This window comes from Schistocerca piceifrons, chromosome 1 (genome assembly GCF_021461385.2).
Source record: "Schistocerca piceifrons isolate TAMUIC-IGC-003096 chromosome 1, iqSchPice1.1, whole genome shotgun sequence".
Classification (NCBI taxonomy): Eukaryota; Metazoa; Arthropoda; class Insecta; order Orthoptera; family Acrididae; genus Schistocerca; species Schistocerca piceifrons.
In genome coordinates, this window is record NC_060138.1 from 750,989,795 (window position 1) to 751,006,049 (window position 16,255).

The window sequence follows — 16,255 nt, forward strand, 5'->3', positions numbered from 1 at the left end:
GCCACTTCCCAGCAAATTAGGGACACTGTTGCTCCTGGGGTATCGGCGAGGACCATTCTCAACCGTCTCCATGAAACTGGGCTACGGTCCCGCACACCGTTAGGCCGTCTTCCGCTCACGCCCCAACATCGTGCAGCCCGCCCCCAGTGGTGTCGCGACAGGCGTGAATGGAGGGACGAATGGAGACGTGTCGTCTTCAGCGATGAGAGTCGCTTCTGCCTTGGTGCCAATGATGGTCGTATGCGTGTTTGGCCCCGTGCAGGTGAGCGCCACAATCAGGACTGCATACGACCGAGGCACACAGGGCCAACACCCGGCATCATGGTGTGGGGAGCGATCTCCTACACTGGCCGTACACCACTGGTGATCGTCGAGGGGACACTGAACAGTGCACGGTACATCCAAACCGTCATCGAACCCATCGTTCTACCATTCCTAGACCGGCAAGGGAACTTGCTGTTCCAACAGGACAATGCACGTCCGCATGTATCCCGTGCCACCCAACGTGCTCTAGAAGGTGTAAGTCAACTACCCTGGCCAGCAAGATCTCCGGATCTGTCCCCCATTGAGCATGTTTGGGACTGGATGAAGCGTCGTCTCACGCGGTCTGCACGTCCAGCACGAACGCTGGTCCAACTGAGGCGCCAGGTGGAAATGGCATGGCAAGCCGTTCCACAGGACTACATCCAGCATCTCTACGATCGTCTCCATGGGAGAATAGCAGCCTGCATTGCTGCGAAAGGTGGATATACACTGTACTAGTGCCGACATTGTGCATGCTCTGTTGCCTGTGTCTATGTGCCTGTGGTTCTGTCAGTGTGATCATGTGATGTATCTGACCCCAGGAATGTATCAATAAAGTTTCCCCTTCCTGGGACAATGAATTCACGGTGTTCTTATTTCAATTTCCAGGAGTGTATTTGTCCTGCAGAAAAAATGAACAGGATCTTTTTGCAGGAAGTTTAATCTAATTACATTTTGCAGTGGGATACATCTGACCTTCAAACGCATTTTTCTTGTATAAATAAAAAACTGTGGCCTCCAGTGACAACGTATCTCAGTATCCTACAAATAGGCCCTGCTAATTTTCTCTGTAAGACTAATAGCCGGCGAGTAGCAAGCCAGAGAATATGAACATCGCGTGCACGGTTTCTGAAGGCGTTACGGGTTGCATAAAACCTTTTGGTTGGAGCCGCTGGATCACCCTATATCAGGGTAACTAATAGGTCCTCCGGTGAGCTTGTAACAGACTTGTGGCGCTCTGTTTCCATTTGGCACTGTGGAATCCCTAGAGACTTACGTTACAACTTGTATGTACTATCTCCACACTCGCGTACGATCCGCATTTGATTGGCCCGAGCGCGAGAGGAGTACGGTTACCGGCAATAAATCTCACAGATCGCTGCACGATCGACAGGCAGGTCTAGATCGGTTCGAGCGAGGGCTTCAACTGCCGCCGGCGTCGGGGCCCGAGCGGCGGCCACCGCGGCGCAAACACTCTGCGCAAATCTCGTCTCTGCTGCCGCCCCCGCCGCGCCGAAGAAGTGGAGCAAGACGAGCGCTGGCGCGTGAAGGCGGGCCGCCGCCGCCGCCGCCGCCGCGCCATGCATATGCGAGCCGGCCGGCCACCTGGCCGCCGGAATGAGTTCTGTGTTATTCTCGCCGCCTGAATATTCATGCGCGCGCTCTCCGTTGCTGTTTCGGCGACACTGGGGCTCATCCCCGGGGGTGGCAGAGGCGGAGGCGGCGGTAGTGGCGACGTCTATCGCGCGTCGCCCCACTGCCCGCTGCACCGCCGCCACCCGCTCGCGACGCGGAGTCGGTGCTTTTTTCTTTTAGCCGTAGGTCGTCGGCGTGAAGCGGGGCGGAAGGAAGTGGTCCGCCGACGCGACGCCACAAAACGACGCAGTCAGCTTCTCGTTACGCTTGCAGCCGCAGCCCTTACTCTTCCCGCTGCCCCTCCGTCGTGTATGCAGCGGGAGACGGGAAACCGACGTGTGGTTCGCCGCAGGGCGCTGAGGACACAGGGCGAAGGGTGCAAGGGTCCCTTTCCGCAGATTGCGCAGCCGCCTCGTTGAAGTTCATTCGGGTGTGCATCAAGTATGACTCGACATCGCGAGTAATGCCGCCGTTGAACTGGTAGTCACGTGCTTTGGTTTTTATATTTACTGACATTATAGAAGAAACTTGTTCTGTGTTCACTGGTTCAGAAAAAAAATTAAGTGCAGAATTTTTTTTTTTTTTTGCGTTGTTCCTCTAACACTTATAGTCAGCTCCTCAAAAACATTTATTCGTATGTTAATTATTTTGGCCAGTCGGGGTGGCCGAGCGGTTCTAGGCGCTTCAGTGTGGAACCGCGCGACCGCTACGGTCGCAGGTTCGAATCCTGCCTCGGGCATGGATGTGTGTGATGTACCAGTTGTTAATTATTTGCTTTCGGCACGATATAAAAAATATTTATTACTACATAAACTGGCTTTAAACAACTACGAGAGCACGCTGAAAAGTAACGGCCGAGATTTTTTATGTAAAATCTCTTAAAGCTGTGTAAGTAAAACGAACGTTACTACAGTTCTACGTTTTTATTCTTTACGTCTGCATATACAGGGTGGTTGGAAATTCCCGTTACAAACTTCTAGGACATGTAGAGGATTGTGAGTACACAATATTTTGAATAGGAACCCAAGTCCGGAATCGTATCGTTTCCGTTCTACGACAGTTTCAATTCAGATGTGTACCTCGTCGTCTGCTTAGGGCAAGACAAACGTCTCACAAGGGAACCTCCCCATCGCACCCCCTCACATTTAGTTATAAGTTGGCACAGTGGATAGGTCTTGAAAAACTGAACGCAGATCAATCGAGAAAACAAGAAGAAGTTGTGTGGAGCTATGAAAAAAAGAAGCAAAATATACAAACTGAGTAGTCCATGCGCAAGATAGGCGACATCAATGAGAGTCTGAGCTCAGGAGCGCCGTGGTCCCGTGGTTAGCGTCAGCAACTGCGGAACGATAGGTCCTTGGTTCACGTCTTCCCTTAAATGAAAATTTTAATTTTTTTCCAGACAATTATCTGTCCGTCCGATGCGAGGTAACTGCGCCGTAGTATGGGGACGCTACACCTAAACAAATATCGAAAGAAAACATATGTTTTGACAGAGCACAGTGAAAACTGTGCGACTGTGGAACTGTTGCATTCATTTGTTGTAGTTTATGTGACAAACTCTTATGTTTTCATCACTTTTTTGGGAGTAATTATCACATCCACAAGAAAACCTAAATCGGGCAAGGTAGGAGAATCTTTTTACCCATTCGCCAAGTGTACAAGTTAGGTAGGTCGACAACATATTCCTGCCATGTGACGCACATGCCGTCACCAGTGTCGTATAGAATATATCAGACGTGTTTTCCTGTGGAGGAATCGGTTGACCTATGACCTTGCGATCAAATGTTTTCGGTTCCCATTCGAGAGGCACGTCCTTTCGTCTACTAATCGCAAGGTTTTGCGGTGCGGTCGCAAAACATAGACACTAAACTTATTACAGTGAACAGAGACGTCAATGAACGTACGGACAGATCCTAACTTTGCAGAAATAAAGAAAGTAAACTTTTCACTCGAGGAAAGACTTGAACCAAGGACCTCTCGCTCTGCAACTGCTCACGCTAACCACGGGACCACGGCGCTCCTGAGCTCACATTACCCTTTATGTTGCCTATCTTGTGCATGGACTACACAGTTTGTATCTTTCGCTTATTTTTTTTTATAGTTCCACACAGCTTTTTCCTGTTTTCTCGATTGATCTGTGTTCAGTTTTTCAAGGCCTATCCACTGTGCCAACTTATAACTAAATCTGAGGGGGGTGCGATGTGAAGGTTCCCTTGTCAGAGTTCCCTGTCCTGGTATGCAACAGGGTAGACACGATGACGTGTACTACGTCAAACGATCCCCAGATGTCACTTATTGTCGGCTTTGCTGTGAGACCGAGTCAATACCTGTGCATCACCGATAGAGGAAACATGGTACAATACACGTTTGCGGAATACACAGACATGCTCCTTGTGTATGGCGAAGCTGGAGGTAACGGTAGAGCTGCTGGTCGGCTGTATCACGATCGTTTTCCACATCGTCACACTCCATCGCATAAACTGTCTACTGAAGTTACACAACGGCTACGAGAAACGGGTACCTTCACCGTGTGGAGGCAGGACTGTAGTGCTCCACGGCGACGCCGCACTCCCGAATTTGAAGAAGGTGTACTGCGTCGCATTGAAGATAACCCAACGAGTTCGTGAACAATTGCACGTGCAATGGCTGTTAGTCACAGTACCGTCTTAGACGTCCTGCATGAGCAACACTTACATCTATACCACTTACAAAGGGTACACGCTATGGATCCAACAGACTTTCCTCAACGCGTCGCCTTCTGCACATGGTTCCTGCACCGTTGCATCGACGCGCCCCTGTTTCCACGTCGAGTTCTCTTCACAGATGAATGTAGGTACACAAGGGATTGTGTTCTGAATGCTCGAAACAGCCATGTCTGGGCGGACGTAAACCCTCATGACACGCATGTTCAGGGATTTCAAGACTGGTTTGGAATTAACGTTTGGATAGGTATTCTGGACGGTCATGTGGTTGGACCATACCTGCGTCCATCCAAGCTCACGGGTTCCGCAAACTTAGTTTTCCTACGACACGTAATGGACCCGTTCTTGGAAGCTGTTTCATTGAATGTCCGTCAGGAAATGTGGTTTCAGCATGATGGAGCACCACCTCACTTTTCACTGGCTGGCCGGACGGTATGGTGAAAGATGGATAGGCCGTGGTGGTCCAATCGTGCGGCCGCCACGATCGCCGGATTTAACCCCTATGAACTACTTCTTGTGGGGTCGTATGAAGAGCCTAATTTATGAGACATCTGTAGAGACAGAGGAAGATCTGCTGGCACGAGTTCTGGCCGCTGCACAAGATACTGAAGAGACACCAGGTGGGATGGAGAGAGTGTACCAGAGCATGCTTCGGAGGTACAAAGTGTGTAACAAGGTTGGTGGTCGCCACATCGAGCCGCTGTCATAATGCATAGGTACGCTGCGGCTGGTGCCGTAGATGCTGGGTTCTTGTTGTTGTCGACTAATGTAAACCATAAGGCGTAAGTTGTAACGCAAATGCGTAAGTAAAATAACTGCACGATTCAGTATTCTTTTCAAATGGATTGCAGTAATTGTACTGGGTCAGGCCTAATTACGTTCCTCACTTGGGTGTGGATGAGATACTCATATGCATTGAAAGTGTTTTGTCAGCCGCTGTGGCCGAGCGGTTCTAGGCGCTTCAGTCTGGAACCACGCGACCACTACGGTCACAGGTTCGAATCCTGCCTCGGACATGGATGTGTGTGTTGTACTTAAGTTAGGTTTAAGTAGTTCTAAGTTCTAGGGGACTGATGACCTCGTATGCTAAGTCCCATAGTGCTCAGAGCCATTTGAACCATTTGAAACTGTCGTAGAACGGAAACTACACGTTCCCGACAAGGGTCCCTATTCATAACGTTATGTACTCACTACCTTCTAATGTCCTAGAAGTTTGTAACGGGAATTTCCGACCACCCCGTATATTGCTCAACATGGTTACTATGGAGACGAACACAGTTCTCCCAACGAGAAACCAGTTTACTGATACCGTCATTGTAGAATGTTTGTTGATGGAGCCACAACATCACCTCTGCTTGCACCGCTTCGTCACTATCAAGGTGAAGTCCTCGAAGGTATTCTTTAGGTTTTGGAAGCAGCTGAAAATGGGATATGGCCAAGTCGGGACTGCCAGTGAACCCAAGGAGTCGGATTGTCGCAGATGCCGCAGCGATCCTGTGAGGTCTGGCACTGTCATACTGCATGAAAGGGTTCTCCACGTGTGAAACAACTCTTCTGCTACTAGAAACTGGACTACAGCACGCTTATTCTCACGCACGACACGGTTACGTTACACACTGCCACCTTACATGCTAAAATACTGAGCGCTCTAGCAGCAGAGGGCTCTAAATATGTAGGCATGAAGAATAAAGAGGTAGAATGTTAATGAAGTTTGTTTTATTTAAAAAGTCTTAAGAATTACAAAAAATTCGGGAGTATTACTTTTCAGGAAGTTCTGCAGTTTCTGAAATTTATCTGTCTCTCTCAGTGGAATGTATCCGGTGTTGAAACTTCTCTACGTGAGTTGTGACTTTCACGAGGTCTCTAACTCTGCCCTGTGCCTTTGGAAGACTTGCACAAAGTTTCCTATTGGTGTAGTGGATGCCAACTCTTTTCAAATGTGGATGAATGTCAGGAATGCCTATAACAAACAGAAATAAGCGAACGGTATCTGATTACAGTATTAATGGTCAACATCTTAGGGATGGTACAGGTTATAATATTGGGGGGGGGGGGGGGTGGGGTGACTCTAAGAAGGGATATGAAATGGGCCAAAAAGTAAAGAGTAGCGAGTAGAAATACTGTCGACTCAATATTCTTGTTGCGCTAAGCTTCGTATGCGTAACGCAGCAAGTTCTGCTCTGAAAGAGGATGGCTAGTAAGTGTGGCATGCCCAAACACGCACGGACCGGTGGTACAAATGTGAGCAGCTGGCGCCTATCACTGCCCTGATGTGTGATTAAACAGGTTGTAAAGATGTCCGCGTGTTCCCCAGTATCAGCAATCTCTGCACGCACTGCCGGCAGCCGACGCATCCAGAACACGCAGTCACATCATGCACTAGCCACTAATAGGTAGTCTGGTGCGCGTAGGTGCCGATTTGTAGCGGCGGGTGCGTGTGCAGAAAGTCCAAGTAGCCGCAGAGCGAAACAGTGCACCTGTAATTACGTGATTTTATCGAAACACCTCGTGTGAGGAATTCGAGGACCCAGGTGAGGTAGCTACGACGCTGCGTCGCTGCAAGTGCGTAATCCATCACTTCATGACGGGGCTTTTCGATCGTCCAAATCGTCTCCTCTGGTGTACGAACTAAGGGGACAGAGTGTTAAGAATACAAATGTGAAGCAATTTATCTTAAAAAGTGAGCAGGATGTGCGATCTCAATCGAAATGCTTAACTGGAGGATCGATCTTTAAAGTCTACAGCAATACCTCACGTACAAGGCAAGTGAGGAAGGCTGCTGTCAGCGAGTTGAAATACGTACACACCTTGCGGCGGCGCGGTTCCTTTCGTCCTTTTTAGCAGCATCTACCTGTGAACTCGTCGCAGCAGATAGCCGGTAGGAAAGCCCAGCAGAAACCTACCGTACTGCGAACCGCACCAGGCTGCATACAACGTAATTGTTCTAAGAATCGGGAAAAGTTCTTAATTTTGAATGAAAGGTGGAAAAACTGCCAAAACTTCGGTATATTCGGAAGTGAAGAATTACACGTTCAACGCCAAGCCTGTGCCAATCCTAACACAGTCATGCACAAAACCTTTCATTCACGTTAGCAGGTTTACGGTAACGTTTTTCACGATATCTGAACAGCTACTAAGCACGCATTGTTCTTAAATGAAAATGTTCGCCATACTGTTACGTTTATCTGCTTTTAGTCACCAATCTGCTCAATATGCACGCGGGGTTACTGTCTTTTCTAATACACAAAATTACTTAAAAAATCCGTACTTTCTAAAAAAAACACACACAGGAATAAATATGCCTTCACTTTAAAGCACTTTTGAGGCATGTAGCACAACTAGAACCGGTAATATGTAGAGGTTTTAAACTACCGCTACCAGTTACAAAATTTGTTAACTAATGTATTATTTATTTATTCTGCGACATATTTCGAGGGTATACCTTATCATCAGGCTACATGGCATGACAAAAACAATTTCACACTAGGGTCAAGCAGATGTTAAAAAGTCTTTTCATAAATTCTGTGGTTATCCTATGGAAGAAGAGAGAACCTAGTCAGAGGCGATGTCACTTTGTAAGTTGGACTGATGTTCGCATGAAAATGTTTTGTATCAGTCACTCACTTTCTTCTTATGGCGTGACAGTCTCGATGTGATGAGCTGAGGTGTTTCCATTTCTGTGGCTAACTTGGATTTCTTGATCACTTTACATTCACAGTCACGAAAAATAGTCAAAATGGCTTCAGATTCTTTTAAAACCGGCAAACTATAACTCCCTTCGGAGCTCATACTACACACGACAATACCATTGAAAGGCCGAGCTCCCACTGCCTTCACTAATGTAAGTATTCTCTATCTCCAAGAGAAACGACGCGCGAAGAAGACTGCGTTCTGATTGGTCAGTTTTCGATAAGGTCAATTGAAAAACCCGTGGCCTAGGGGTAGCGTTTTTGATTCGTAATTAAAGCGTCTTCGGTCCCGGGTTCGATCCCCGCCACTGCCTAAATTTTGATAAATAATCAGCATTAGCGGCCGAAGACTTCCGGCATAAGAAGTTAGCCTCATTCTACCAACAGCCTTGTCAAAGAGGGCGGAGGAGCGGATAGAGGTTCAGGGCACTCTCTTGTCCTAGGGGTGGGAAATTGCCCCTAAATGCGGAAGAATCAGCAATGATCAACGACATGAGGATGCAGAAGGCAATGGAAACCACTGCATTAAAGACACGTAACGTGTATCCACAGGACATGTGGCCTGTAATTGAAGAAGTGTCATGATGATCTCTCCATTGGCAAAAAATTCCGGAATAGTCCCCCATTCGGATCTCCGGGAGGGGACGGCCAAGGGGGAGGTTACCATGAGAAAAAGATTGAATAATCTACGAAAGGATAACGTTCTACGAGTAGGGGCATGGAATGTCATAAGCTTAAACGTGGTAGGGAAACTAGAAAATCTGAAAAGGGAAATACAAAGGCTCAATCTAGATATAGTAGAGGTAAGTGAAGTGGAAGGAAGACAAGGATTTCTGGTCAGATGAGTATCGGGTAATATCAACAGCAGCAGAAAATGGTATAACAGGTGTAGGATTCGTTATGAATAGGAAGGTAGGGCAGAGGGTGTGTTACTGTGAACAGTTCAGTGACCGGGTTGTTCTAATCAGAATCGACAGCAGACCAACACCGACAACGATAGTTCAGGTATACATGCCGACGTCGCAAGCTGAAGATGAACAGATAGAGAAAGTGTATGGGGATATTGAAGGGTAATGCATTATGTAAAGGGGGACGAAAATCTAATAGTCATGGGCGACTGGAATGCAGTTGTAGGGGAAGGAGTAGAAGAAAAGGTTACAGGAGAATATGGGCTTGGGACAAGGAATGAAAGAGGAGAAAGACTAATTGAGTTCTGTAACAAGTTTCAGCTAGTAATAGCGAATACCCTGTTCAAGAATCACAAGAGGAGGAGGTATACTTGGAAAAGGCCGGGAGATACGGGAAGATTTCAAATAGATTACATCATGGTCAGACAGAGATTCCGAAATCATATACCGGATTGTAAGGCGTACCCAGGAGCAGATATAGACTCAGATCACAATATAGTAGTGATGAAGAGTAGACTGAAGTTCAAGACAATAGTCAGGAAGAATCAATAAGCAAAGAAGTGGGATACGGAAGTACTAAGGAATGACGAGATACGTTTGAAGTTCTCTAACGCTATAGATAGAGCAATAAGGAATAGCGCAGTAGGCAGTACAGTTGAAGAGGAATGGACATCTCAAAAGGGGCCATCACAGAAGTTGGGAAGGAAAACATAGGTACAAAGAAGGTAGCTGCGAAGAAACCATGGGTAACAGAAGAAATGCTTCAGTTGCTTGATGAAAGGAGGAAGTACAAACAAGTTCCGGGAAAATTAGGAATACAGAAATACAAGTCGCTGAGGAATGAAATAAATAGGAAGTGCAGGGAAGCTAAGACGAAATGGCTGCAGGAAAAATGTGAAGACATTGAAAAAGATATGATTGTCGGAAGGACAGACTCAGCTTACAGGAAAGTCGAAACAACCTTTGGTGACATTAAAAGCAACGGTGGTAACATTAAGAGTGCAACGGGAATTCCACTGTTAAATGCAGAGGAGAGAGCAGATAGGTGGAAAGAATACATTGAAAGCCTCTATGAGGGTGAAGATTTGTCTGATGTGATAGAAGAAGAAACAGGAGTCGATTTAGAAGAGATAGGGGATCCAGTATTAGAATCGGAATTTAAAAGAGCTTTGGAGGACTTACGGTCAAATAAGGCAGAAGGGATAGATAACATTCCATCAGAGTTTCTAAAATCATTGGGGGAAGTGGCAACAAAACGACTATTCACGTTGGTGTGTAGAATATATGAGTCTGGCGATATACCATCTGACTTTCGGAAAAGCATCATCCACACAATTCCGAAGACGGCAAGAGCTGACAAGTGCGAGAATTATCGCACAATCGGCTTAACAGCTCATGCATCGAAGCTGCTTACAAGAATAATATACAGAAGAATGGAAAAGAAAATTGAGAATGCGCTAGGTGACGATCAATGGCTTTAGGAAAAGTAAAGGGACGAGAGAGGCAATTCTGACGTTACGGCTAATAATGGAAGCAGGGCTAAAGAAAAATCAAGACACTTTCATAGGATTTGTCGACCTGGAAAAAGCGTTCGACAATATAAAATGGTGCAAGCCGTTCGAGATTCTGAAAAAGGTAGGGGTAAGCTATAGGGAGAGACGGGTCATATACAATATGTACAACAACCAAGAGGGAATAATAAGAGTGGACGATCAAGAACGAAGTGCTCGTATTAAGAAGGGTGTAAGACAAGGCTGTAGCCTTTCGCCCCTACTCTTCAATCTGTACATCGAGGAAGCAATGATGGAAATAAAAGAAAAGTTCAGGAGTGGAATTAAAATACAAGGTGAAAGGATGTCAATGATACGATTCGCTGATGACATTGCTATCCTGAGTAAAAGTGAAGAAGAATTAAATGATCTGCTGAACGGAATGAACAGTCTAATGAGTACACAGTATGGTTTGAGAGTAAATCGGAGAAAGACGAAGGTAATGAGAAGTAGTAGAAATGAGAACAGCGAGAAACTTAACATCAGGATTGATGGTCACGAAGTCAATGAAGTTAAGGAATTCTGCTACCTAGGCAGTAAAATAACCAATGACGGACGGAGCAAGGAGGACATCAAAAGCAGACTCGCTATGGCAAAAAAGGCATTTATGGCCAAGAGAAGTCTACTAATATCAAATACCGGCCTTAATTTGAGGAAGAAATTTCTGAGGATGTACGTCTGGAGTACAGCATTGTATGGTAGTGAAACATGGACTGTGGGAAAACCGGAACAGAAGAGAATCGAAGCATTTGAGATGTGGTGCTATGGACGAATGTTGAAAATTATGTGGACTAATAAGGTAAGGAATGAGGAGGTTCTACGCAGAATCGGAGAGGAAAGGAATATGTGGGAAACACTGATAAGGAGAAGGGACAGGATGATAGGACATCTGCTAAGACATGAGGGAATGACTTCCATGGTACTAGAGGGAGCTGTAGAGGGCAAAAACTGTAGAGGAAGACAGAGATTGGAATACGTCAAGCAAATAATTGAGGACGTAGGTTGCAAGTGCTACTCTGAGATGAAGAGGTTAGCACAGGAAAGGAATTCGTGGCGGGCCGCATCAAACCAGTCAGTAGACTGATGACCAAAAAAAAAAAAATTCTCAAGCGTTAGTCCGCGCTTTTCGCGGCTAACCAATCAAATAAAACACTTTCGAACTGTACTTTTTCCCGAAATAAATATTTAACATTCTGATATTTTGTTTATACTTTGCGTTATCAACTATTCTCATTTGCACTTGAGTTAGGTTTCCTTTTACCATAAACTTACTTAACATATTATGTTACAAAATTCCCCGCCGTCTGCATTTATACTGTCTTAAAACTTTCTCACACTACAGTGTTCATTCGTCGAACAGTGATCTACATATTTACTTTAGACCACATTCACGCATCACTCACACTGCTAAAGGCATATACAAACCTGTACAAACATAAATAAATAAAGAAGCCTTCAAGGAATAAACAAAACAATTCGCAAAAACATTCTCTTCACCCGTTTCCTGAATGTCTCTCTCCGCTACTGTATTCTGATGGATGAAAATTAGAACTACGTACTCGACTGATCCCGCTTCAGACCATCTGTCACTGTGCACGCATGAGTCATTTTCCTCATACACAGGCTCTAGACAGGAGCGATAAAAGGCACCACGCCTCAACCTGAGTGTAGTGAAGAGCTAGAATTGATTAGCACTCATTTGCTCTGTAGCTCTAAATTATCCTGGTTTGCGAGTAGCGTCCAGCATTCAGATACTAGAGCTGTTGATTATTTTCCAGGATCCTGCTGATTTTCATACACATGAGGAACTACACAGCGAAGTTTTATATGAAAAGAACAGAAGATTAAAGTTCTGCACCTACATAGTTTTGTGCTCCAAAAGCCACTGTTCAGTGCAAAATGGTTCAAATGGCTCTGAGCACTACGGGACTTAACATCTGTGGTCATCAGTCCCCTAGAACTTAGAACTACTTAAACCTAACTAACCTAAGGACATCACACATATCGATGCCGGAGGCAGGATTCGAACCTGCGACCGTAGCGGTCACGCGGTTCCAGACTGAAGCGCCTAGAACCGCACGGCCACACCGGCCGGCTGTTCAGTGCAGGCGGAGGGTAATTGGTACCAATATTAGGAACTTTCTAACCTATTCCAACCGCATTTTCACAGAGGGGAAGTAAGTGTCTGCTTACGTCTGTACGCAACCTACTCTCTCTCATCTGATTTTCTTGATTTCTACTCGAGATATGTGATATTAACATCAGAATTATAGCAGTCTTCTCCGGATACGGTTGTGTCACCTATCCATAGGGTTTCGCTTATATAATGTCGCCTTTCTTCCAAAGTCTTCCACGTGTTCTCAATTACAATTTGGCATGATTCTAAGGACTTATTTAATAACTTGTGGCCATGAAAATCTTAGCAAACTAAATACTTGCTTAGTTTGAGAGCGATGGGGAAGAATGCATCTCTGTTTGCTTTTATGACTTTTCTCAACTTGCGGTTGCAGTGCGTTCAGGAAGACGAAATAATCTACGACAGAACGACCGAACGGAGATTTCAGTCGCACAATTCCCATAAGTAGGTTCAGTTTCTGAAACATTGCATCATCTCGTTAGACGGAATTCGTATAGAGAGCCGAACTAATAAACATGTTGTATGATGGGTTCCCATAAATCTTTGTATCAGATATGTAGGAGTGATACTCCAGATTTCCCAGTTTTTCTCCCGTCTCCCTATGATTCCATTAATTCTCCAGATTTTTAGATAATTATCGTCAAACCTAATACATTTGTATTGAAAAACCGACGATTTCAGCTGTTTTGGCCAATGGTCAGAAGTCCTTTGCTCATTAGTCGACTTTAATCGATATATGTATCGAAGATGGCAGAAACAGTAGATCTTCGCGACCTGTATATCGATTGTTATTTTTACTAATTCCCACACATTCTGTACAACATATAATTGTATTTCTCAGTGCTGTGCTCTGTTTGGACTTGGGTTTTTATGTTGTCATGCCGTTTAAGTGAAGATGCTTATTATTCAACGTTTTTGTAGTCGTTATACATCTTTACAGTGGATGATTAAGAGTGTCATTTATTTCCTGAAAAGCTGAAGTTTAAGCGGTTGTTTCATGTGTATTTTATTCGTCACATTCATAGTATTGAAGCTGAAAATAAGATTATTAACCCTTATAGTTGAAGTGTTATAACATAAGTAATTGGAAGTTTAGCGGTTTTCAGTTACGTGTGCACAACGCAACAGTCCACATTTCCATTTCCCTTATTTAACGAATCAACGTTATGGGTACTGTAGTGTTTACATTTTCGATTTTGTAGCCGTTAAACGGCTTTGTGACGTCATAGGGAAAGACTCACATCAGTTTTCTCGAGATTATATTGAAAATGAGCTATGGTTTTTTGTCATTCATAACTCTCGATTTTTAAAACTGAATCCCCCGATTTTTGGTATTTGAAAATTGCCACGTATATCAGAGGCTGATAATGAGTGTTTGTAGAACAAAAATCAGTTTCAGTAGCCACTTCCGTGAAGTGCTCTCCAGCGAACACCGTGGTTGCAGGTCCTACGCTCCCACGCGCTTGTTTAACGTGAGTGTGACCCCCCATGACTGAATGGTCCGACCTCCACGTTTATGTACGGTGATAGTATTATGAGTGAAAGCAAAGTGTGCAGGTGTGGGTACGAAAAGTCAAAGATGGCCGTGACAACGTCCATGATGAGGACCGATCTGGTCGCCCTTCATTGGTTACAGACGATATGGTGGCTTCAGTTGAAGCGAGCATTCGTGAGAACAGGCGCTTCACAATAACAGGCCTCCCAAACGAATTTCCTGACGTGTCGAGGTCAGTGCTTCACAACATTGTTTCTGAACACCTAAAGTTTAGAAAACTATGCTCCCGTTGGTTCCCGAAACTCCAGAGGACCACAAAAACCAAAGATTTGAGTGTGCGATTTTCGCATATCACGCCCGAATCGAAGCAACAGAGCATGGAATGGAGACACACACACACTCGCCTGTAAAGGTGAACGCCAAACAGACTCTGTTCCACCGCAAAATCATGGCGTCGGTGTTTCGGGATAGGCATGTTGTTTTGTTCGTCGACATCATTCAATGAGGAACCACTATCGATGCAAAAGCATACTGCCAAACCCTGATCAATCTATGCAGAACGATTCAAAACAAAACACGCGGCATGCTGACAAAGACCTCACACTGCATGTCGGACCCGCGATTTATTGAACAGCTTTGGACGAGAAGTTTTAGACCACCCACCTGTTCTTGCGCCGAACGATTACCATCTGTTCCTCCACCTCAAACAACACCTCAGTGGCAACCGTTACAACGATCACGACGATGTGAAAACGGCAGTGAACTCTTGGTTATCGGAGCAGGCGGCAACTTTTTATGAAGAGGGAATTTTAAAATTAGTTGAGAGGTATGATACGTCTTTGAAGAAACTTGGCAACTATATCGAAAAATAGAGTGAAGTGTGTACTTTCTGAAAATAAATTTACTTTATTGGAAATAACCTTTCATTGTGTACTTATGTTCAAACGGAGGTGAGAGTATCATCTGGAGTGCCCCAGGGAAGTGTGGTAGGTCCGCTGCTGTTTTCTATCTACATAAATGATCTTTTCGATAGGGTGGTTAGCAATGTACGGCTGTTTGCTGATGATGCTGTGGTGTACGGGAAGGTATCGTCGTTGAGTGACTGTAGGAGGATACAAGATGACTTTGACAGGATTTGTGATTGGTGCAAAGAATGGCAGCTAACTCTAAATATAGATAAATCTAAATTAATGCAGATGAATAGGAAAAAGAATCCCGTAATATATGCATACTCTATTAGTAGTGTAGCGCTTTACACAGTCAGGTCGATTAAATATTTGGTAGTAACAAAAATGGCTGAAATGGCTCTGAGCACTATGCGACTTAACTTCTGAGGTCATCAGTCGTCTAGAACTTAGAACTACTTAAACATAACTAACCTAAGGACATCACACACATCCATGCGCGAGGCAGGATTCTAACCTGAGACGGTAGCGGTCGCTCGGTTCCAGATTGTAGCGCCTAGAACCGCACGGCCACTCCGGCCGGCTTGAGCGTAACATTGCAGAGGGATATGGAGTGGGACAAGCATGTAATGGCAGTTGTGGGGAAGGCGGATAGTCGTCTTCGGTTCATTGGTAACATTTTGGGAAGATGTGGTTCGTCTGTAAAGGAGACCGCTTATAAAATACTAATATGACCTATTCTTGAGTACTGCTCGAGCGTTTGGGATCCCTATCAGGTCGGATTGAGGGAGGACATAGAAGCAATTCAGAGGCGGGCTGCTAGATTGTCACGCGAGTGATACGAAAATGCTTCAGTAACTCGGGTGGGAGTCTCTGGAGGAAAGGAGGCGTTCTTTTCGGGAACCGATACTGAGGAAATTCAGAGAACCAGCATTTGAGGCTGACTGCAGTACAAATTTACTGCCGCCAACTTACATTTCGCGGAAAGACGACCAAGACTAGGCCGGCCGGGTGGCCGAGCGGTTCTAGGCGCTACAGTCTGGAACCCCGCGACTGCTACGGTTGCAGGTTCGAATCCTGCCTCGGGCATGGATGTGTGTGAAGTCCTTAGGTTAGTTAGGTTTAAGTAGTTCTAAGCTCTAGGGGACTGATGACCTCAGAAGTTAAGTCCCATAGTGCTCAGAGCCATTTGAACCACAAAGATAAG

General features: G+C 45.3%; 1 protein-coding gene across 1 annotated transcript in view; it reads left to right on the forward strand.

Annotated features, from left to right (window-relative positions):
• The window catches only part of LOC124711981 (BTB/POZ domain-containing protein Tiwaz), an 857,301-nt gene that overhangs the window by 195,498 nt on the left and 645,548 nt on the right, over window positions 1-16,255 (forward strand). The window lies entirely within an intron of this gene.